At 38.9% G+C, this 22,794-nt stretch overlaps 2 long non-coding RNA genes across 3 annotated transcripts in view; one reads left to right on the top strand and one right to left on the bottom strand.

Moving 5' to 3' along the window:
* Gm32815 (predicted gene, 32815) overlaps positions 1 to 14,122 on the bottom strand; it is a 35,777-nt gene extending 21,655 nt beyond the window's left edge. For both annotated transcript variants that reach the window (NR_166898.1, NR_166899.1), the window contains exons 1-2: positions 13,822 to 14,122; positions 8,833 to 8,972 (exon numbers count right to left, since the gene is read on the bottom strand). This is a non-coding gene — a long non-coding RNA (predicted gene, 32815). The remainder of the gene's footprint in view (positions 1 to 8,832; positions 8,973 to 13,821) is intronic.
* Positions 14,018 to 22,402, top strand: Gm32860. Its single transcript, XR_383673.4, has 4 exons — positions 14,018 to 14,134; positions 17,022 to 17,165; positions 20,831 to 20,921; positions 22,094 to 22,402. It is a non-coding gene; the product is annotated as a predicted gene, 32860 (long non-coding RNA).
* Positions 22,403 to 22,794: the final 392 nt, after the last annotated feature.

Raw genomic sequence — 22,794 nt, forward strand, 5'->3', positions numbered from 1 at the left:
TCAACCACAGGAATGAAATCAAAAATTTAGAAACAAGAAGAGCATTACAAACAGTCAATTAAACCAAAAGCTGGTTCTTTGAGAAAATCAATCTGAAAAAAATTTAAATGAAATGGCAATTTTTCTTGATAGACACTATTTGCGAAGTTAAATTAAGATCAGTTAATTAACTTAAGTAGGCCCATGAGGAAATAGAAGCAGTTATCAAAAGTTTCCCAACCAAAAATACTGCCAAGGGCCAGATGGTTTTAGCACAGAATTCTACCAGACTTTCAAAGAAGAGGAAATACCAATTCTCCTCAAACTATTCCACAAAACAAAAACAGAAGTAACATTCCCAAACTCACAGACCACAGACACTCTGACACCTAAACCAAACAGTCAACAAAGAAAGAGAACTTCAGATCAAATTTCCTTGTGAAAAATACTCACTTGCAAACCTAATTCAAGAACATATCAAAGACATCATTTACCATGATCAAGTAGGCATCATGACAGGGATGCAGAGATGGTTCAGCATATGAAAATCTATCTATATAATCCACCATATAAACAAACTGAAAGAAAAAACCCACATGATCATCTCATGCTGAAAAAGCCTTTGACAAAATTCAATACCCATTCATGTTAAAAGTCTTGGAGAGATCAGGGACACAAGATTGATACAAAAAAAGGCAATACACACAAAGCCAATATTCAACATCAAATTAATTGGAGAGAAACTTAAAACAATTCCACTAAAATCAGGGACAAGACAAGCCTCTCTCTTTCTCTCTCTCTCTCTCTCTCTCTCTCTCTCTCTCTCTCTCTCTCTCTCTCTCTCTCTCTCTCTCTCTCTCTCTCTCTCCAATGTAGTACTTGAAGTTCTAGCTAGAGCAATAAGACAACTAATGGAGATCAAAGGGTTACAAATTGGAAAGAAAGAAGTCAAAGTATCTCTATTCACTAATGATATGATAGTATGTGCAAGTGACCCCTAGAATTCTACCAGAGAACACCTACAGCTGATAAACAACTTCACCAAAGCAACTGGATACAAAGTTAACTCAAGAAGAAAAAAAAGCAGTAGCCATCCTCTATACAGACAATGAATGGGCTAAAAAAGAAATTAGGGAAATAATACCATTTACAATTCCCACACTTAATGTAAAATACCTTTCTGTAACCCTAACCAAGCAACTGAAAGCTCTGTATGTCAAGAGCTTCAAGTCCCTGAAGAAAAAAAAAATTGAGGAAGATATCAGATGGAAAGATCTCCCATTCTCATGGATCACAAGATTAACATACTAAAAATGGCCACCTCACCAAAAGCAATATGCATTTCCCACCAAAATTATAACATAATTCTTTACAGAACTTAAAAGAACAATTCTCAACTTCATATGGAAAATAATAAACCCAGGATTGCAAAAACAGCCCAGTACAGTAAAAGAATTTCTGGAGGTATCATGTCTCTAGTTTCAAGCTATACTACAGAGCAATACTAATGAAAACCACATGGTAACTGTGTTAACACAGACAGGTTGATCAATGGAATAAAATCAAAGACACAGAAATTATTACACATACCTAGAGACACCTGATGCTTGACAAAGAAGCCAAAACCATACAACAGAAAAAAAGAAAGCATCTTCAACAAATGGTGCTAGCCTAACTGGATATCTGCATGTAGAGTAATGCAAATAGATCTATATTTATAATGCTGCAAAGAACTCCAATCCAAGTGGATCAAGGACCTCAACATAAAGCCAGATACACTAAATCTAATAGAAGCGGGGAATAGCTTTGAATGCATTGGCATAGGAGACAACTTCCTGAACAGAATACTACCAGCACAGGCACTAAAATCAACAATTAATAAATGGGACCTCAAGAAACTGAAAAGCTTTTATGAGGCAATGGAAGTCATTAATGGGATGAAATGGTAGCCTATGAAATGGGAAATAATCTTCATGAATCCTACATCTAATATTTACACCCAACCAAAGGACAGAAGCTGTTGACCCCTGTGGTTGAATCAGGGAAAGGCTGAAAGAAGCTGAGGAGGAGGGCAAACCTGTAGGAGGACCAGCAGTCTCAACTAACCTGGATCCCCAAGATCTCTCAGACACTGAGCCACCAACAAGGCAGCATACACCAGCTGATATGAGGCCCCCAACACATATATAGCAGAGGACTGCCAGGTCTGGGTTTAGTCAGAGAAGATGCACCTAACCCTCAAATGATTGTAGGCCCTAGGGAGTGGAGAGGTCTGGTGGGGTAGGGGGTGGGAGGATGGGGACATCCTCATGGAGATGTGGAGGCAGAGGGAGGTATGGGATGTGGAAGAGTCAGAGGGTGGACTGGGAGGGGGATAAAATCTGTAGTGTAAAAATAAAAAGATTAAATAAATTAAAAAAACTCAACAGAGAAATCTCTAATGACCAAGAAGCCCTAGTCATCAGAAACATGCAAATCAAACTATTTGGAGATTGCATCTTACATTCATTGGGATTTCTAAGATCAAATACTGATGTGACAGCACATGCTGGCAAAGATGTGGAGCAAGGGGAACACTCCTCCATTGCTGGTGGAGTGCAAACTTGTACAAGTACTTTGAAAATCACTTCAGTTATTTAAAAATATTTGGAATAGTTCTACCTCAAGACCCAGCTACACCACTCCTGGGCATAAACCCTAAACATCCACCATACTACAAGGACACTTGTTGAATTATGTTCATGGCAGCTTTATTCATAATAGCCAGAAACTGGAAGCAAGACAGATAGCTCTCAATTGAAGAAGAGATAAAGAAAGTGTAGTATAATTAACACAATGGACTACCACTCAGCTATTAAAAACAAGGACATCATAAAACGTGTTATGGTATATACATACTTATAAGTGGATATAAGCTATATAAAGTACAGGATAGCTAAGCTAAGACCCAGAGCACCAGAGACACTAAGTAGCAAGCAGGGGCCAAGGGATAATGGTTGGATATCACACAGAAGAGGATATGGATGGAGAGAGGAAACAGGGTGGGAGAGGGAACAGGGGTGAAGAGAGCAAGGGGGGTCAGGGGACTGGGAGAGAGACATAGGGGATATCTCTGTGACAAGCCTGAAGCCTGGGATAGGAGAGGCTGCTGAGAGTATATGAGGGTGACCCTAGGTGAGACTTAGAGTAGCAGGGAATATGGAGCCTGAACTGGTCATCTCCTATAGCCAGGCAAGTCTTCCAATGGAGGGAGCAAGACACCAACCCATCCACAAGACTTTCAACCCAAAATTTGTCCTGACAACAAGATGTCCAGGGATAAAGATGGAGCAGAAACTAAGGGAATGGCCAATCAATGACTGGTCCAACTTGAGACCCACTCCATGGGAGAGAACCATAATGTGATCGAAAAAGCTAACAATCTAGAATCCAGGAGCTAGAATTAGGAGATGAGATTAAACACTAGCAATGTAGGGGGTTTATTCAAGGGAAATACACCAGAAAAGTTCCCCAACCTAGAGAACGAAAGTCAAACATAAGCAGCATTTAAAACCTCTAGTGGATATGATCAAAGAAAAACTGTTCTATGACATATTGTAGTCAAGATGTCAAAAATACAAAGTAAAAAAGCAGTTTTAAAATTGTAAGAAGAAAACACCAATTCACATACAAAAAAAAAATCAAAATAACATGAGATCATACAGCAGCAACCCTTAAAGCCAGGAAAATGTGGAAGGACAGATTTCAAACCTTGAAAATAAAATAAATTCCAACCAAAACTACTTACCCGGCAAAATACCCTTTTTAAAAATGGCAGAGAAAAAATTCAAGACAAGTACAAACTAAGGTATTTCATGACAAGAAAGCTATCATTGCAAAAGATACTTAAAAGAGAATTGCATACAAAGGAACACGACAGTCCCATTCATGAGGATATAAGAAAGAATCAATTTCAGGAGAAGAGTGGCTGACCAAAGAAGAAATAGGTAAGAATACATAAAGACCAACACAGTAAAGCAGCAGCCTCCAAATACCAATAGGAGAGAGAACAAAGAATAAATACTGATCCTACCAAAGAGTAAAGTGGAAACAATATTGAATTACTAACTGTCTTATAGCATCTTTAAATGTAGAAAACCTCACGTCACCAGTAAGGACATATACATTGATTCACTGGATCTAAAAACAAGGTTCAACTTTCTTTTACCTTCAAGGAACATATCTTGGAAACCCAAATATTGGATGTTAAAAGATGGTAAAAACTTCCAAGTGAACAGTAACTGAAAACAAGCTCACATAAAACTATGATATCTGATAAAGTGGCCTTAAAAAAAGTCAAAAGATATAAAGAAACTTACTACAAATTAATAAAGCAAATAATTCATTAGAGTATAATGATCATGTGTGTGTTCAAAGTACACACACACACACACACGTGTGTGTGTGTATATATAAAACTGTTATACAACCTAATACATATATATACATACATATGTATATATATATATACATATATATATATATATAATTTGGGGGTCTACTAATTTCATAAAATCAAACACTAGTAGACAAAAAGAAGCAAATTGGTCCTGACGCAATAATATTAGGTGACTTCTATTCCCCACACTCATCTCTAGAGATGTCACTCAAAATAAAACTCAATTAAAAAACTTCAGGGTTAAACCACACCATAGATCAAAAGGACTTACCAGATAGCTACATAATGTCCAATCCAATAGAAATATAATACGCATGGTCCCTCTCTAAAAAGAGACAGCACTCTTGATCACAAATCAAACCTTACCTATCACCTAAGGATTGAAATGATGTTCTCCATCAAGGAGGAATGAAACTACAATAACCACTTGGCTAACCACTGAAGAAATCAAGTTCTTTCTAAGCCAGCTCTCTCCAAGGACAAAGCTGTGCTCAGCTCACATGCCAAGATATGAAGCCAAACCGCTAGAAATCAAAGAAGTTGGAGTCGGACATCTGCCAGGTGCTTCTCCTGCTGGAGATTCACTTGGACCTCAAAGGTCTGCTCGGCATCACAGCAGTCAAGGAAATTAATGTTGGTAGAAGCAGTATAATTTTTGTTCTGGTTGCTCTGCTGAAATCTTTCTAGATAAAAGGAGCAAGCTTAGCTACTATGTGAATTGGAGAAAACTTTCAGTGGGAAGAATATGTCTTCTGTTCAGAAGAGACTTTTCCACCATAGCTAATTCAAAAAGGCTTGATGAAAATTAACCACAAACTGCACCATGGCATCGTTGAAGACTCAGTCTATCCAAGTGACAGTGGGCAAAGGGTTCCATGGGAAACTTCAAGTTCATAAGGTTTGGCTAGACAGAGTACAACAGACCAATATGTAACACGGGGCTGAGATTTTTTCTGGTATGTCTAAGAAACTCACGGACAAGGATGCTAAATTTAGACTCCCCAGAGTGCCAATCGCAAACTGAAATGACTAAAGAAATATTATTCACAGTGAAAGAGAGAGAGGCGGTAGGAGGAGGAGGAAAGAATAAATAAATAAGTCGGGCAGGGATTTAAAAGTTGCTAGGATCAAAGAGGAATGTGCAATGATAACATGTACAAAGTCACCATGATGAAGTCTGTTACTTTGTGATCTATCCTAAAAATTAATTTTAGCAGCTCGTATTACAATTCCTTGAATAATTGCCCATCGACAAACATATGAAATGTCTCTGTCTTGTGATTAAAGAGATCAGTAATGGTTACTTTGTGCATACATGAAGTAGCAGGATGCCTCAAAGATTATAGGGATGCGTCTGAAGCCTTTGATTGTACTTTCATCTTTGAAAGGGAACACAGAAAGCCCAGTCTTCCTTGTATTGAAAGGCTTATATAAATGGAAGCATGAAGTCGACAAATATAAAGATTGGCCTGGAATTTGTAGACATCCTTTCAAAAGAACTCTTGACTTGGAAATATTGGAAGACTGTAAAGTTTGTCAAGCTAGAAACAGATGTGTCCTTGACTCATTAGTATCCCATTTTCTTACCATGAAGTTACCCCAGCTAGAACCTCCTAGGGAACTCTGAACCCACCTAGTCTCCATTTCAACTTTCTACTTGTTATCTCTCCTCTCTCTCTCTCTCTCTCTTTCTCTCTCTCTCTCTCTCCCTCTCTCTCTCTCTCTCTCTCTCTCTCTCTTCCCTTTTGTTATCTTTCTATTAAAGTTATTGTAGCATTTTTCTGTGTTACTGTAGTTAATTGGCACTGCCTTCATTTTTAAATTCAGGCAAGGTGATTCTTGTAAGGCAAAACAGGAGCAAGAGGGGAGAAAGCCTGCATTCGACTTGTTTTTTGAAAACACAAGCATCTGGCCATGTTGTGAGAGCTGTGGTGGAGAAGCTTTATGAAAATAATAGGCAGACTTAAGCAATCCTTTGTCTATGGAAGCCTCAAGTTCCTGGGGCAATTTCTACTATAATCAAAGTATAATATACTGCAGAATTACTTTTGGGGACCAAGAGGTTGTTGTTGCACTTTGGTTTTGCTTTATACCTAATGCCCAAACGTTTTAACCTGTCTCCTAGAAGAACAGAGAAATAACTTGTTTCTTTGTTTTGTTTGAGTTTGGGAATCATGGTGCAGAAGTGGCTCGGTAAAAGGAGAAAGTTGGGTAATACATTCCAGTGGAAGAAAGGCCTGAGATGAGGAAATAAGAGATGGGGCTAAGATCCTCTCTGTGTGATGGATAAGGGCAGGGAAGCTAGAGAACCAACAACAGCCACTTCCCTGAGCCAGAATAATTTCTACCTGCATTCAGTATACTTATCCTTTTACCCTCAGATAAGTGTAGCTCATAAAAAAATTATTTTGTAGCAGATGGATTCTGTGACAGAACACCCTAACTGGTTAAGACACAGAGAACAATGGACTGTGGATAACAAGCTCCCATTGGCATGCCTACAACACAACCCCTGCACCCAAGGCTCAGGGAACAATAGAAGACACTGTCATAGAAGACAGTGTGGAAAGACTATAAGATCCAGAGAGCCAGAATGTCTTTTGCAAGATTGTGTCTTCTATACTGAGCTGGGAAGCTCTTTCCTTGAAATTGTAACTATACAGTCACTTGCACAAGATCTACACAGCGACACCACCATCTGACATGCTAACATGGATAGGGGATATCTCACAACATACCATCCTTAGATGAAGAACTACAGGCAAGGAATGACTGAGTAGAGAGGAAAATCCATCTTTCCAGGGCATGGGCCTCCTAATTTGTTTCCTAATACTAAATGGTCAGCCTTAAATAGATATGAGTAATATTAAACATACACACAAGGGTACTTATGCATTTACAAGCACGTACACATGTAACAATAATAAGTAAAAGGAAAATAGAGATAACACACTAAAGTAAAAAGAAGGCATGAAGGTAGGGAAAAGGAACCAGATAGTGGGAATCAGAATATGGTAATAGAGGATTGAAACTGATCAATGTATAATACATACACATATGAATGTCACATTGAAAATGATTGTTTTGTAAATTAATTGATCCTAATAAAATGGGAAGAAGAAACCTCTGTGGTTAATGAGAGATAAATCCCTAGGATAGCCTGCCATCATCAGTACCATGCGGTACTTTAATGTAGGAGAAAGGAATAGGGAGACTCTATTTTGTATATGGTATAACAGTGTGAGGAGAGGAGAGCAGCTGTGCAGTAGTCATGGGAAGACTGGAAGTGGCCCTGAAACACTCTGGCAGGAGTTAGCAGGCTGCAGCACAGGGCAACAGCTGGGGAAAATGCTTCATTTTCTGGTGATCTTTGAGTCTACTCTGAGCACATCTCTGTTGTCAGCACCTGGCTTCATTCCAAGTGCTGCAGAATGACAGACAGAAACGAAACTGAACTTGCCTCAGTTGCATAGACCCTTGTGGAAGAGGCAGACAAAGAGCAAACGATGTTCATTGTGTCATATGGTGGAGATTGTCATGGTGAAAAGTGAGGGAAGCAACAGAAAGCAGCAGCTGGAAGGAGGGACTGGTGACATTTTATGGAAAGAGGCAGGACAACAATTCTCAGAAGATGACATATGAGCAGGGACCTGAAGGAAGGGTGGGTGATCTATACAGATGCCCATGAAAAGATTGCCCAGGCATAGGAAACAAGGAGAAAAGATTTTAGCCCAAGTGAGCTTGGCACTGCTGACCAGCACGAAGTTCTATGTGACTGATGAATCACTATGGTCTGTGTTGGTGTACATTGGTATAGAACCTAGTTTTCCATTAACTTCATCAGAAGCCAAACACAATTTAAATTAGTTTTTGCAGGGCTGGGGAGATGGTTCAGTGGTTAAAGCATTTGCTGAACAAACATAAGTGCAGATCCAAAAGTGTGCATCCCAGCCTGCCTGTAATTCCAGCCTCAGAAGAAAAAGATGGGGTCCCTGGAGCAAGGTACTGGGGAAACTTGCCATAACATAAGCTCTGGGTTTGACTGACTTAAAGAATAAGGTGGAAGAACGAGTGAGGACAATTCCCTATCTCAACATTAGGTCTCTGTGTGCAGGAGTGTGTAGCACACATTTATGTCCAAATGAAGACAAAAACATAAAAAAGGGACATCACACATACATACAAAAAAATGGAAAAATGAGGAGAAAAATAAATTAGATTTCTTAGGTTCTCAGCAAGAAATGCATACAGAGTGTGAGTCTATCTTTTTATTAGATATTTTCTTTATTTACATTTCTAATGTTATCCCCTTTCCTGGTTTCCCCTCCAAAAAACACCCTCTCCTTATCCCCTCCCCCTCCCCCTGCTCACCCACCCACGCACTCCCACTTCCTGGCCCTGACGTGAGTCTTTACCTAGTGATGCTGGGATCTTCAGAGCGTCCACATGCCCAAGCATCTGATTAATGTCTGGGCAGAAATCTTATTTTTCTTCCTTTTCTTCTCCTTGGGTTTGTTATCATTGCTGTTTGTTTATTTGTTTTATTTTGTTGTAACTGAAAGACAGAAGGAAAGACAACCTGAAGACTTACAACACACAGGCTCACTTCCTCTTTCCTCATCATTACAGCTTCTGGCATCGGCCCCAGAAAGTTGAGCTTCCAGGTTGACATCAAAAGCTGGCCTCAAAAATGTCTTTATTTGAGCATGAATATGTAGCTCAAGGTTAATACACAAGACATATGCAAAACTTCGGGTTCAGTCTCAGCATCTCAAAGTTTTTTTTTCTATCGATATTTCCAAAATGACTTCTACTGCCATTCTAATTTTGCGGACATGTCCTTTGGGGTTGTCCAGGTTCCTTTACACTCACTTGCAATTATTAGAAGTTGCTGTTGTCTAATCTTAGAACTTAAAGAGTGACAATCTAACAGCCATTGCGTCTGTCTTTCCAGTTTTCCTGCTCTGCTGCTTGTTCGATATGTGTTGTTTCCAAGCAGTTGGGTGGTTAGAGCCAAGCAATTAGACCTGGTTCAGGACAAGTGAACATGAGCACATTTCTTTCTCTGCGTACACATTTTGGTCTTTTCTTATGAAAATAATGGTGTGCTTAGGAGGATAGCAAAAGCTCTAACATTTCATGCATATTGTTACTGAACCTAACCAAGACCTCTAATTGCTTCACTCCTCTACTGTCTTCAATATCACCGATAAGGGAAAATTTGACTTCAGTCACTCCACATCCAACATCGTTGATTACCACCCTGTTCTCCATTCATGCAAAGCACACTTAAACTCAAAAATACCCATTTATTAATGAGGTTTTTGGTTAGGATATATGTTCAGTGAATGAATGAATGAATGAATGGATGGATGAATGAATGAATGAATGAATGAATGAATGACAGGTGCTACAATAAAATCAAGGTCTCTAGACTCAATGGGACTCTCAAGTCCAGCAGCTTTAGTTCTGTGCATGTGACACATAGCTTTGAAGTTGAGGTTTCAACTCTTCTCTATTCTTCCAGCTCATACCTCCTGCCACCCCACTTATGGATGGCCACGCACATATTTCTCCCTCACCCCTGTAGTCTAACTTTACTGACTCCTCACTATCACTGAATCATGCATGTTCTTCAAATGCAAGCAAATATCTCAAAGCTAAATATGTCACTCTTTACCTTAACTGCTTCCTTTATCACCTTATCTCTCTCCTCCTTTTTCCAAAAAGGTTTCCAAAATTACTGTCTTTGCTTACAATCCATCCTTTCTTATCACTGACTCCGTGATACAATTTTGACCCACAACACACCTCAGAAAGAAATTTTGCCAGTGCTACCTGTTGCAAGAAAAGCTAGGCATTTTGACAGCAATTGGGATGCTGACCTCTAGCTATTTTTTGAAAGCCTTCTCCCACTGAGCTAACAGACTAAAACACCAGTTTTATTGAAATGCAATTCACATGACATAAAGTTTACTCTTTTAAAGAGTACAACTCAGTGAATTTTACCACGTTGAGTAAGTTATGCATCAATCACTTCTATCTTTCTATAAAATATTTTATCAGGCTGGAAAGAAGCTCTATACTCATTAGCAGTCATCCACTCTTCTTTCCTTCCCTGACAAATAGTATGTTCTTTGTGTCTTTGGATTTTCCTATTCTGAGTAATTCATTTAAATGAAGTCTTATATTAATGTAATTAACATTATACTTAGCATGTTTTAAATATTCATGAATATTTCATGATATAAAAAACTTTTTTATGTCTTAATATTATTGGTAATTTATATATTGATTCATCTGTAATTAAATTATTTCCACATTTTTTTTATCTTCTTGAGCAATACTGCTATGAATATTTATGCATGCGATGTGTATATTTTCCTTTCTTTTGGATACATATCTACAAATGGAATTGCTGGGTCACATGGCTTCTCTATGTTTATGTCTTTGAAGAATTTCCAAACAATTTTCAAAAGTGACCACATAACAATGTGTGGAGGTTCTCCTTTTTATAAATCTTGACAATATTTGTGGTCTACATATTATGGTCATTCATGTGGGAATGAAGTGGCATCTCATTATAGTTTGTATTTGCAGTTCCCTCATAATTGATAATTTGAAGGATCTTGCAAGTATTTATTAGCCATTTGTTTACCTCCTTTGAAAAAGTGGCTATTTTTGCCTGAATTTGAGATCATATATTACTGGCTTTCTTATATCTCTAGTTAGGGTTGCTTTTCATTCATCTGTTTTACATATTGATGTTTCTCATCATTTTTAGCATAGATCATGTGGCACCACTCAGTCATTTGGCAACTAAAGCATCTATTAAACATAGTTAAATCTATGTTTAACCATTTAATAAACATAGTTAAATCTAAATTTCTTGTCTTCATTTAAGCCTTTAACTAGTATTACTAAGTTGAATGGTCCAACAAATACCTCAGACCATATCTGGGATGGCTAGTTTTATGTCAACTTTATATAAGAAAGCGCTATCTGGGGAGAGGGAACCTCAGTTCAGAAAGCACAACTACCAGAATCTTCTGTAGGCAAGCATATGGAGTGTTTTCTTGATTGGTGATTAATATAGGAAGGCCAAGATCACTGCGCAATGTGTCATCCCTGGGGCTGTCTGGCCTAGGTGCTTTAAGAACACAAGCTGAGCAATCCAGGGATGGCAACCAGTAAGCAGCATTTCTCCATGCCCTCTGCATCAGTTTCTCATTCTGAGTTCCAACCCTGACTTCCCTGGATGAGGGGCTTCCCTTCCACCTCAAGTTGATTTGCCAATTCCACCTTAACTGCCCCCCAACCCCAGCAAATAGGTTACTTCATGTTTTTCTTATTCTTGGTGCCCTACTTCATCATCTTTCATTAATTATCCTAACCTCTTCTAAATATCTCTACCTGATTCACAGCTATCTTATAAATGCCCTTCCACACTGCACTGTCTCAATGAGTAGAGGCTGATATCATTAAGAACCATATTCACCATGTTTCCCATGCACTGTTCATAAGCAGTGCCATGTTCTGAGTTAGAGGACAGAAAGGGCATCCACTGAGGTCCCTGAAAGCACTGTAAGGCTAACAGTTTGCTTATCTTCACAGTGTGTCTCTTATGGAGGTCCCTTTACAATTATTCTTAGCCTTAAGTTTGACCTAGCAACACCCAGAGGTTTTGTGATTTGCTTTCAATACTGTGAGTGGGCCCTACTCCAGATCAATTAAATAAAGTCTCTGGGGTGCTGAACAAGTTTTTGTGCTTTTATAAAGCTCTCTAGGTGATTGTTGTATACAGACAGGATTGGAAAGCATTACTCTGATGCCCAGCTGGTCTCTAACTTCTCAGGGCCAAAGCCAAAGTCATGCCAGAAAAGGCAGCTCCAGATCCGGTAGCTTTCTTGAGTTTGGACAAGGCACTCTGGCTCTTGAGTAGAAGGTAGTGACTTCAGCTGTAGCAGTTCCTTGGCCAGCCACGGTAACAGTGTGACTTGTATAATTATTGTCTGAGAGTCAGCCTGCAGCCAGATTCCTGCCCTTCTGAACCCTCCCTAAGCTGCTTAAAACCTGTAAAAAAACAATTCCTTTTCTAAAAAAAATAAATAAATAATAGAAAGAAAGAAAGAAAGAAAGAAAGAAAGAAAGAAAGAAAGAAAGAAAGAAAGAAAGAAAGGAAATGAAAGGAAAAAGAGAAAGAAAAGAGGCCAGACATTTTTCTGAGCTCTGACAAATATTCAAGTATGACAATATCACATTCTCTTGTTAAATAGTTAAATAACTCATTCATTAAATCAAATATGCCTTCATGTAATTTTTATACGGCCCCTTGTGATCTGGTGTCTATCTTTACAGAAAGCATGTTAAAATGATGTATTGATATTATATCAGGCTAGACATGGAGGTATACCTATGTAATCCCAAGCCTCAGAAGGCTGAGGCAGGTGGATCACAATTTGAAGGACAGGTTGAACCAAACATCAAGTATATTTAACAACAGAACGAAGTCGCTGTGTTATAATCCCAATCCTGTGAAGTGGGATCAGAAAGACTATGAGTTCAAGGCCATCCTGAGCTACATAGCAACCTTAAACTACCAAAAGTAAAAATATGTATATATGTCAGAAACCCACAAATTAATTAAGAAATTACATGTATAAATACTTGTTGCAAGGGAAAACTGTGAATATATCAGGTAAAACTGTATGTATGAGAGTACATGTCAGTAAATATTTTTTATAAACTAACTTCAGAGTATTATGGTTATGCTATTTTTATTAATTGCTTCTCTCATTTCTCATTTTTTTCAAGCAACCTGTATTAAGTCTATCCACAAACAAAACAAAAGACTCAAAAGCTAAAAAGCATGTTCACTTTAAAGTAAACATTATAATATCTATAGTTGACAAACCAAACCAAATTGTCAGCGTTCCTTGAAGAACAAGGACCTTGAAAAGAAGGACCCTTTCTGTGGGAGCTGGACTCTTTCTCGCTGGCCATTTCCTTTCATGCAAGCCATTGTGAGCATTGGGATGTCCTTTCTGGTGGAGAAAGAGGTGACAGGAACTGCTATAAAGCAGAGAGAAACTTGGTATCTTGAAAAATCACATCTGTTTGCTGCCTTGCAGGATGAGAGTGAGAAAGAGCGAAAGAGAGAGAGAGAGAGAGAGAGAGAGAGAGAGAGAGAGAGAGAGAGAGAGAGAGAGAGAGAGAGAGAGAGAGAGAGAGAGAGAGAGATCAAAGCAGGCCGCAGGGAATTAGGAGACATTTTCAATATTCTCCGGTAGCTCCTGCTTCCTTTGCTCCTCCCTCAGCAGCATGTGTTGTGCAGGAAGAGAAAGTCATTTGATATTGACTGAGACACATACAGATAAGAAATCATCAAAACATGTTAGCAGTACCTCGCGTCACCAGGAGCTTTAGCGAGCAGATAGATGTCAGGATTCTCTCAAGAGTATCTTACCAAGTTCCTTCAATAACTCCGCATGATGGCGATTTCTGCATCATTATTTTAGGTTGGGAAATTGAAGCTCCGGGAAATTAAATCCCTTGCTCAGATCAGCACAATTTATAAAGTGGCAGACCAGGTTTCACAGCCTGCTTTCTCTACCGATTGTCAAATAAAAATTTACAGAAACAACTCAGCTTTCAGCCAGGTCTACCAGGAAGAGAATGAGTAAGAAGAGTCCAGCTGAGACACACAATAGCAAGCAGGTAAGTACCTTGAAAAGAAAACAGAGCCTATTAATCCCCCTTTTAGCAAAGTAAATTTGAAAAGAAACACTCCTTTTAGAGATGGAATTTTTAACGCAGGAGACTGGTGGCTACATGGATCCCTGTAGTTGAGATCCAAGCAGGACCCATGATGCTGAGAGGCACGCAGTGCTCCTACCCTCTGTGATATACTCCTGTGAAACACTTGCACACCACGTGATCAGCAAGATCCAGCGTATTCTCATCTGCCTCTCCAAAACCATTAGCTTCCTATATACTGCTGACTTAAACATAAAAAAAAGTACCACAGAAAACTTCTTTAAATAAATACTATTTATTTTTGCCAAAATGTGCAATAACTGTAAGAAAAGGAAAAGTCCTGCCTCCAATGTCTTTCCCACTTTACCATCCTCATCTTTTCTGTATAGCTGACTCTTGAGAAGATTAATATTGATCCTGACAGTGAAAAGACCCATGCCCCTAACAGAATTTTTCTTCTATTTGCAATAATACTCTTTCAGAATGTATATAGGCATACACTGTACATTGTGCTTATTGAAACTCATTGTAACAATATTGAACATAATGAGGAAAAATACATAGTGCTGGTCAATACAAGTATTCTCAGATAAACTATGATAGAGCACACCTCAAAACAAAATATGCAAAAGAAAACTTAGCTAGACATGAACAGAAATATTTAAATAACTGCCTACCAACCCTTTCTCCTATGGGACTTTATGCTTGTCTAGGAGGGAGGTGAAGTTCAGAGAGTTCTAGGAAAAGGCAGTTTACTCTTCACCCCCAAATAATTACTGATTAAATGAAACTCTTCAACCCAGATTATTAAAGGGAATTGTAAAAAAAAGCAGAATGAAATTGCACCTGACAATATTCAAAGTAAAAGCCCTGCCTGGGTTGAAAGAGCCCAACACAATATAGCCAAGCTTGTAAGACATGTGAGTTATTTTTGCTACTACTTCTAACTCCATCCAGGCATCCAAAATTTTCACGCTCTCTCTACCTTCCTGCTATCAGCTCAAAGACTGATCTGAAATCAATCATTTACAGCTTACTGGGAATACCTTTCAGAGCCAAGGTAGACCTGGCTGAATTGCTCAAGAGCTTATTCCCAGAAGTTACTGGGGTAGAGAAACACATGCAGGTAAAATACTCCCTATCTTGAATAGTAAAATTGCTTTCTATTTCCCCCATTTAAAAACTATTTTCATTTTAAATGGGTAGTTTTCATCTATAAAGGGCCAACTGTGTAGGTTGTGGGCTGGCATGAAGAATGACCTTCTTAATACTGTTCAATAGAGAGATGTGACCTAAATTCCAAAACAATTGATATCCATGCATTTAGAAAGCATTGTTTCTGCTTCAAATTACTCTGGTGCTAAATTAGAAATTACAAGTTTTAAAGCAGCACTGATTGCTGTTGAAGGGGCATTTGTCTTAAGAGCTGGGTTCTGAATATTCCACTTGAAGGTTAAGAGGAAGCCACTGAGGTTGTGAGCAAGAGTGACAAGTGACACTGAGAAATCAATTTGTCACTGGTGTGGAGAGTGTGGCAGAAAGGACAGAGTTGAAGGCAAGAGACTGAGAAAGCTTCTGCTGTATGTGTGCCACTGAATGTCTCACAAGTCTAACTTGACTTACTCTTCTTAAAGTAAGAAGATGATCCCTGTATTTGCATATTCCTTTGACAAGTTAGAACTCTCATTGAGACACATGGCCTTCACAGAATCACGCTGCTGTTAAACATCTGCCCATCTGAGAGAAGAGAGTATATAGTATTAACTTATGGGACTTTAGACATGTCAGAGACCTTAGATCATCCGCAGTGAGAGCTCTCTAGGAAGTGTTTCCAATTTCCCTCATCGGGAAACCATCTGATACTTACAGTACTAAGTCCAGGACTGCAAGCTAGAATGTGTCTGGTCGCCAGCCAGATTAGAAAAGCACTGCTGTGATCCTTCGGATTACTGAGTCATCTGGATACAAGAGAAACAGACTTCAGTGGCTGAGGGTTTCCAAGTAGACCTTTGGAAATCTGAGGGGATGACAAAGCACCTGAGAACATTGACAGATAATTTAAGTCTGGAAACATAGCTCATAGCTTAGTAAAGTGCTTGCAAACATGACATAATGAGTTTAGTTCCGCAGAATCCAAGTTAAAAACAGTAAACGAACAAAAAAAAAGCAAGCAAACAAACAAAAACTGGGTAATTGCTTAGAAGGTGGAAGTAGGTAGAAACTGAAACTCACTCGGCTCTTCACCCTTTTCTACTAAGTGGGCTCTAAGCTAGAGAGAGACCCTATCGCAAAAATAAAAGAAATGAATAGATTTATCACATAAGGAAAGATACCTGATGTTTCTCTATAACCTCCACATGGATTCACATATTTACATACATGGACACCCTTACACATGTGTACCCCCTCATACACAAACTAGAGTATATATGAATGTGCATATACAAAACAATAGCAATAATAAGTATATTGTGTTAGTATTGAGAATAAATGTCAGAATGAAAAGAATTAATTGTGGCATTTTCTGCATGGAGATGATAGCATAAAAGAGCTGTGCCCAAAAGAACAACAGTAGAGACTAAGGGCAAAGAGTAAACACATACCCAGGGAATTATGATAGCTAGAGAAGAGGGCTATGAATGGAAGTGAGTAGTATTTAAACTGACATGGAACTAGGAAGATTCTGTGCCTCAGAAAACAAAACAAAAGGAGCCTAATCCTATAACCATTAAAAGTAACAAGGACCAACACTGGGGTATTGGGCTACTACTGCTAGGTATGAAAACATAATGACTTAACTCTGCAAGCCCAGTAATATCTACCACACTTTTCTCTGCACAACTGATAGAGGCAGACTGTCCTTGTAGGAAGAAGATATAGTGCAGGTAAAGGCCTGTCCAGCATCATTGATTGGGCTCCACCTCCTGAATGATGCTTCTGCCATATGGGGCTGCATTGGAACAGACAATCTGGAGTTCTTTATGACTTACAGGTAAGCCAGGTAGGTCTTTGAATGAAGCCCGGCTAGCTTGTCTAAGACATTAAGAACACATGTGCTGTATCATTTAGCCCTAACCTTTATATATGGCCACCTGGAATGAGGAATGGTCTAAAATTCAAGTTTGCTTTTTGTTTATTTTGATGACCGAATTGGAAAGAACATGATCTTCGGCCTCAGGGTCATATGCTAGTCTAGAGTCTATCAGAATTCTTCCTGGTAGAGTATGGGCTACTCATTATTTTTAACTTCCTATTGAATGACTACTTTGCTCAGAATTAAAGTTCACGTATTTCTGGGTATCCTGATCCTTTGGCCACCCCCCAAGTTCATCCAGATTTGTTCCAAGACTGCATTCGGACTAAAGTAAGAACTCTTTAGAGGTTAGAACAAAAAGAACAAAGCAAGCCAAACGTAAGGGTAAGACTAAGGTTTAAATAGCCTAGACACCCACTTATCCTATCCACAGCTTCCATCTCTATTTTACAAAACAGCCTCCACTCCTATCCCCAGGAGGAAAAATGAGGTACTACTCAGGAAAGTGTTCTTTTCCACTGCCTGCATCTCACCTTTTTTCTGTTGTACATCAATCCCTTTGCACACACATTGCATTCCGTCCCATTTGTCTATCTAAGGCCCATCCTTTTCCTCTAAACTCAGGTTTTTACCTTCTGTCTTTCATATATCTTCATCTCTTCCCTCTCAAATGGACCCTTTTAATCTTTAGTAAAACCCAAGGTCATCCTTCAAGTGTAGAAGCTTTCCAGGGCTGCTTCTCTCTGGGTTCATCATGTTCCCCTCAGCTTCCCTCCAAACTAACTATTTTTCAGTAAAGACGTTCTGCCTCATTTTGTCTGTTTTGCCATTAGCCGCTCTAACCTTCTCCAAGATGTCTACCACTCACCATACTACTAAAGTGTTTCTGGGTTCCCATTGTGGTCAACCACCTTAGGCCAGAGTCCATAGGCATTTTCAGTTTTCACCTTACTGAACTATTAAGAATTATTTTTAGGAGTGATCATGGCTTCACTTCAGAGACTTTTCCTCAGACTTCAGTAACAAAGCCTACATCATTCTGTGCTTTCTGTAGAGTTTGTTTCTCCAGATTCTTCCTCCCTGATCAGCCTGCCCTACTTGGCAACTATTTAGTTAATTTAAACACCATTTCCTAGCTGTTTTCTCAGTTTTATTTTTTGTCCTTCAACTGGTGATTTCTATCTATCTAATAATGAACTCCAGTGTATACATTCACTCTAATCCTCTCATCTGAACTCTAGACCACTAATCAACTTCCCATTTTATTATATTCTTTAGTGTAAAAGCTCTTTATCTTCATAGTGCTCCCAAATGAACTCAGGTTCTCACCCCAACCTCTGATTTTCCTCTATGATCCCTTTCTCATGGCAACTTGCCACCCTCTCCATTCTCTTTCTTACTTTTTTTTTATTATTTTATTTATTTGCATTCCAGCTGTTGACCTCCTCTTTGTCCCCCTCCCACAGTTCCTTCTTCCCTCTTGCCTCTGAGAGGGTGCTTTCCTCCACACATACCCCCCACCCCAGGCAGCCTCTTTCCCTGGGGCCTCATCTCTCAAGGATTAGGCTCATCTTCTCCCCCTTAGGCCAGACCAGGCAGTCCTCTGCTGTACATGTGTTGAGGACCTGGTATCATCCCATCTATGCTGCCTGGCTGGTGGCTATCTCTGGGAACTCCCTGGGGTCTAGGTTAGTTTAGACTTCTGATATTTCTTTAGGGTCACCCTACCTTTCAACTCCTTCAATCCTTCCTCTAATTCAACCATCGGGGTCCCTGACTTCAGTCCCATGGTTGGATGTAGGTATCTGTGTCTGTCTCAGTCACCTGCTGGTACTTAGGATATACAACCCATTCTCTTTCTTAACTCACACACTGTCTCTTGGATTTTTCAACAAACAGACTGTCCCGATTTCTCTCTCTCTCTCTCTCTCTCTCTCTCTCTCTCTCTCTCTCTCTCTCTCTCTCTCTCTCTCTCTCTCTCTCCTGTTTCCATTCATGCACTTCTCTTGTTCACTCAAGCATTGTTATCTTAAAATACACTTGTAGAAAAATACCTTGAGACATTTCCCAGTCTCTGGTATTCTAACATTATAAAACAAAATGTGTAATTAAATATTTATTAAAGATTAAATGACTATACCCATCCCAGTATACTATAATCACTATGAAGTGGTATCCCTTATATAAAACAAATTTTGCCCCACAATAACCTCAAGTATTCACTTACTTTTCCTATTAAACTAGACAAGAGGTCATAAGCAGCATTCAGTTTTAAGCTTAATAATAATCTCCAAAAATCAAGTTAGAGTCAAGCTAATGAAGAGGTAGTCTCAGGTTCTATTACTCATAGTTACAGTCAAGAGTGTAAGGGGTGCATCAAGTAGACTTAAAGGACCAGCCAAGGTGGAGTTGTCACCTTCCAGGACTACTCCAGAAAGTAAAGAAAACCATACATGCAATTTTTAATTTATTTCTTTGATTCATATACAAATATACGTTTATTTGTATTGTTCATATGAAGTCCAGAGGACAACACATGGAGTTGGTTCTCTTCTTCCATCAGGTAGTTGGCCCCAGAAGGTGAACTCCTGTCATCATGTTTTGCAGCAAGTGGCTTTACCTACTGTATCATATCAACACCACTGTAAAATGTTTATAAAGCAAAACAGCAATCGATTGATGGGTAGATATGGTATAAGTCCATAGAATGTGGCAGCAGACTTAAAGCAGGGGAAGTCTTTAGCCACAGCTCTAACCCCAGTACCCAGAGGTGTGTCTGGCATATAAATGACTCCATTAGTGGCTTGTTAGTGAATAAGTGGTCCACCCTCTCATTTCTTAACATTAGAATTTCTAGACGATATTTTTTGAATGACTAAACTCTTCTCTTTGAAGAGTCAGGCTGCCCTTAGAGGGATTAAAATCAAAGCTGCTAAAAAAAAATAACATAGTCTCATATATGAAATGGATTCTAAGATGAAAGTGGTGGGTTACTCAAAATAACCCCTTGCAGATAATTCCATATCCTATTTCTTTAGTTAATTGATATTACTTCTTGAAAATCAACTACAGGGTCCTTCACAAAGCCCTCCCCAACCCTGATTCCCATTGTTTATAACTCAACACTCCCCATAGTACTTCCAAAAGAGTGTAATACATTGTGAATATCTTTCATGATAGTGCTCACATTTTTAAATCCACTGATCCTCTCCTTGAGCCTCTAACTTCATTTAGGAAAGTAACATTGTCTTATTCTTGTAATAATTCTTAATTCCTAATATAGTATCTGGCACCTAGTAGATGCTAAATATGTTTCCGTCAAAGTGAACTGAATTCTTGAAGACTTTCATAGATGCTATCAATTTTATAACCTGATTCACTCATGCATTAGCTTTCAGCTAGTTTTTTTCAACTAATCCCTGTTCAAACCTGGGAGGAATGATAAGGTATCATTTCATAAAGACTTTCAGGACTACTTTCAAGGTACCGAATGTCATTTTGAAAGAATTCTAATCAATAATAGTTTAAATTAGATATCAGAGAATCCAATGCATACATAAGTGCTTGCAATATTTATATAAAGCTAAACTCAACAGCTTTTTCATTCCCTTTCCTTCATTTAGCGTGACATTTTAGCTGATCTTCCTGAACTGCTGAGTAGAGCAAGAGCATTTCTATTACAGCCTCTTTTCCTCTGTGGTGTTCTACCAACAGGTGTGTAGGATTCTTTATTTTATGTATATTTTTTCTTTGCTTGCTTTATTATAAAAAAAATTTACTTTGACTGGTTCTATTTCAATAAAGGCTCACTTGGATTGCATGTATAATTCAAATACAGGGCTGAGATGTCTCAGCCTGTGAAGTTGTCTGCCACCAAGTCTAACAATATTAGTTCAATCCATACATGATAGAAGGAGAAAACCAACTTTCCCAAGTTGTCCTCTGTTTTCTACACATATACTGTGGTGCACGTGCATGCGCACACACACACCACACACACACACACACACACACACACACACACACACACACACACGAATGCAGACAAACACACACAAATAAATGCAATTTTTAAAAGTTAATTCTAATGTGGGGATCAGTTATTCCCTCAGAACTATCTAATGTGTGATTAATAAAAAGGGTTTTCTTTTTTCCCTCAACTTTCATTTTCCTCTGGAATTCGGGGATTAAGGAGAATGTAACCCATCCTTACACTCACAGCAGTCAGGATATAGAGTACTGAGGAAATGCCTTACCCTAAGAAAGTGGAGTTCATGTGATGTATAGAGGGATGTGACAGCATGAGTCCATACACTCCATTGAGCACTCTTCAGGAAAGGTGAACGTGTGTTTCCTGGCTGCCTACTTGCCATAGATATTTAAACCACCACCATTCACAGAAACATTTTCCTTAAAAAATAAACTATGAACAAAGTATGCAAATGTTTAAGTAAATTCTCTTTAAGGTGATAAATAGGGAAAAAATGTCTGCAAGGTCTTTAACTTGTGAGATTTATCTTCAGAAAAAGAAGTAAAAGGTTAAGAGGGGGTCATTTTTCTGTTTTTAACATCTGTTAGATTTGTCAGAAGTATTTGTGTTTCTCACCATTTTACAGCGTGTTTTCCACATGTTTCTTCTCTAGTATCACATCTTCTTTCTCAAGAACAGTGCCCAGTGCTACAGACACACACACACACACACACACACACACACACACACACACACACACACACATCTGCATTCACATCTCAACATATAGTTCTAACAAGACTTCTTTAAAGCGTATTGTATTTTCCTGACTGATTTCAGTTGTATTCATTTCATTATCTCCAGTCATTTCCCATTTCCTAAATTTCTTGCCTCAATACATCTGACACTCTTCCAGGTTCTACTTTGGAATAACAACCTGCCGATCCCTGCTCTGCAGCAGCCCCTGCTGGCAAGAGACACATCTCTGATATGCCTGGGCTTTCTCAGCTGTGCCTGTCAAACCTGGTCCTTCATCCCCAGGGAGCCATGCCTCAGTCTAGCCACAAGTGACCATAGTCTAGCCAGGAGTGACTTAACAGTCAGAAGATCCTGGAGCCAGGCTGTGTGCCATCTGCAGGGTAGCAGCTGCACATTGTTACCAGGATGGAAGGAGAATGCCAGATGAATGAGGAAGTTCAGCACGACTTTTTGTTTGTTTCTCCAACACATAAAAAAAAAATTGAAGCTGTGACTAAAATGATAAAAGGAAATCAATGCAGAAAAACAGACCACCTGAAAATCTTCTCTTGAAGCACGCGTGGTGACATGATGTCAAAGAGACATTCTTTTCAGGGAGAAGGCATATTAAATTATGTTCGCACTGACTGCTCTTCCAAGGACTGTTGATAGATGCTTAAGAGAGGAAAATATCCCTCTCTGCTTGACCTTAAAAGCTGTCTTACCACAGGCCTTAGACATTCAAATAGGAGCATAAAACATTCTTTCATTGATCCCATAAAGTATTTTCAAGCTGTTCCCTTTAGCTTTTCCTTATCATTTGCCAATGCATAAAGACAAGGCATGGGTGCACATAGAAAGACAGATAGATAGGTAGGT

The sequence above is a fragment of the Mus musculus genome, chromosome 14, assembly GCF_000001635.26.
Source record: "Mus musculus strain C57BL/6J chromosome 14, GRCm38.p6 C57BL/6J".
In the NCBI taxonomy this organism is placed as follows: domain Eukaryota; kingdom Metazoa; phylum Chordata; class Mammalia; order Rodentia; family Muridae; genus Mus; species Mus musculus.